Here is a 2,500-nt window from a genome sequence, read left to right as displayed (position 1 = left end):
TCTCTAAAAATAATATCCCACAGGGGGAAAATGAAAAAAGTTGAAATTTTGGGGACTTAGAAAATTTTTCAACTTTTGTCAGACTTCCAGACAGGGGAGCGTGTCAGTGCGCGCATCCGATTTCAGTTCCAGAGCGATTCGCGCGATGAGTCCTTGATACTTAGTCGTTTTTGGCAAAATTTCTGCAGACAGGGGAGCGTGTCAGTGCGCGCATCCGATTTCAGTTCCAGAGCGATTCGCGCGATGAGTCCTTGATACTTAGTCGTTTTTGGCAAAATTTCTGACTTTTTGAAAATTTCACAATTTTGTGAAAACTTCCACAAAATGAGGTTCTAGTATGTTAGAGGGCATCCCAGGAGGGCTCCAAAAGTGTGGGTAAAATATATATCCCACAGGGGGAAAATTGAAAAAAAGTTGAAAAAAAAAATTTTTGGGGACTTAGAAAATTTTCACACATGTGTCAGACTTCCAGAGAGGGGAGCATGTCAGTGCGCGCATCCGATTTCAGTTCCAGAGCGATTCGCGCGATGAGTCCTTGATACTTAGTCGTTTTTGCAAAATTTCTGACTTTTTGGAAAATTTCACAATTTTGTGAAAACTTCCACAAAATGAGGTTCTAGTATGTTAGAGGGCATCCCAGGAGGGCTCCAAAAGTGTGGGTAAAATATATATCCCACAGGGGGAAAATTGAAAAAAAGTTGAAAAAAAAAATTTTTGGGGACTTAGAAAATTTTTCAACTTTTGTCAGACTTCCAGACAGGGGAGCGTGTCAGTGCGCGCATCCGATTTCAGTTCCAGAGCGATTCGCGCGATGAGTCCTTGATACTTAGTCGTTTTTGGCAAAATTTCTGACTTTTTGAAAATTTCACAATTTTGTGAAAACTTCCACAAAATGAGGTTCTAGTATGTTAGAGGGCATCCCAGGAGGGCTCCAAAAGTGTGGGTAAAATATATATCCCACAGGGGGAAAATTGAAAAAAAGTTGAAAAAAAAAATTTTTGGGGACTTAGAAAATTTTTCAACTTGTGTCAGACTTCCAGAGAGGGGAGCATGTCAGTGCGCGCATCCGATTTCAGTTCCAGAGCGATTCGCGCGATGAGTCCTTGATACTTAGTCGTTTTCAGAAGTCACAATTTTGACTTCCAGGACCCGCAAAACGTTTGTAAATTGAGCCCGCTCCCCAGTTCCAAGCGTTTTGAGGTGTCCCCGGTTGCAGTAATGCAGCCTGCCCACTAGATGTCGCAAAAGAGACAAAAAGTGAAAAAGAACCAGAATGAGGAAATTCCAGGGAGCCGAATCCGCCTGACAGTTCCAGGCGATCGGGCACTTTTTTGCATGCGTCCCTAAAGTGGGTATAGGGTGACACTCCATGCAAAGACCCAGTTTTGCACACCACCGGCAGAATATATGAGAGAGAGGTACCTCTCAGCCCCGACACATTTCGACTCATTTAAGCTGGTTTTCACCTCCGTAGGCCTGGGTATGCGTTTTGGCTATGAGTCCCTGTTCGGCTGGAGGTCTGCACCTTGGCTGAACCCAGGCTTCCGCAGCTGCGTGGGGGGACTTTTGCCGGTCGCCTATCCCAAGTCAGAGAGGTGTTCCTGGGTTGAAGTGAGCCTGGCCAGACCCCCCCGCGGGCCCTGGTTCTCCACATGGGGGCGCCGTCAAGGCTAAAATCTGGATTTTTAGGCCGAGGAGAGGCTCCATGAGGGCGGATGCTTTTGTGGCTTCGACCCCAGTGCTGTTCCACATCCAGTACCCCCCCGCAAGGGCGCCTGTACCCGAGTCGCGCTTCCAGGACTCGTGGGCACGTATCTCCCGACGACAGGGGTTTGCAGCCTCCGTACTTGGGCAAGTCCCTACATGCACCCCTGCTCTTCCTCCGATCGATCTGGCGCAGCGCTCCCGGGTGGGGAGGTGGCGCCGCTCGCTCGGCCCGGGCTTTGGAGCCCGCGCTGGCTTAAGGTGAGCGGTCCCCTTCCTCCTCTACCCCCGGGCTTCCGACACCTATCTTTGGGCGCGCATGCCGGCCTCGCCTCCCGTCTGCGGAGGTGGCCGAGCCGTGGGGAGTTTGACCCGAACCGAGCGAAGGCAGTGGTCCGACGACCCGTACGGGCGAACGGCGGGGCGCCCACCCAGCCAGGCGTGGGGGCCCGTCGTCCGAATCGCTCCCTGTGCGGGGAAGCACAGCGATCTTCTCCGAGGGCGGCCCTTTTCTTCCAGATGCGTACCCGGCCAGCGGAGGCTCGCGCTGCCCCTCGTGTCCGAAAGGGCGGCCTCCGCGGCGGTGGCGACAGCGGCGGCGGTGGGTGGCCTCTCCGCGCCACTGCCGAGCTTCGCGATTTCCAGTCTTTTCCCGAGCCCCTACGTCAGTGGGGAGGACGACAGAGGTGTGGAGGCAGGCGAAGGGGGTTCTCACCGTGCGGTGTGCCCCAGCCCGACCGTTGCCTTCCCCCTCGACCCTCGTCCTCCCAGGCGGCTCGGCCAGGGAGCAGGAGAG

This window comes from Phyllobates terribilis, unplaced genomic scaffold (assembly GCF_046119375.1).
Source record: "Phyllobates terribilis strain yellow unplaced genomic scaffold, ASM4611937v1 Scaffold_3783__1_contigs__length_70383, whole genome shotgun sequence".
NCBI classification, from domain to species: Eukaryota; Metazoa; Chordata; class Amphibia; order Anura; family Dendrobatidae; genus Phyllobates; species Phyllobates terribilis.
This window is presented reverse-complemented; position numbering follows the sequence as displayed.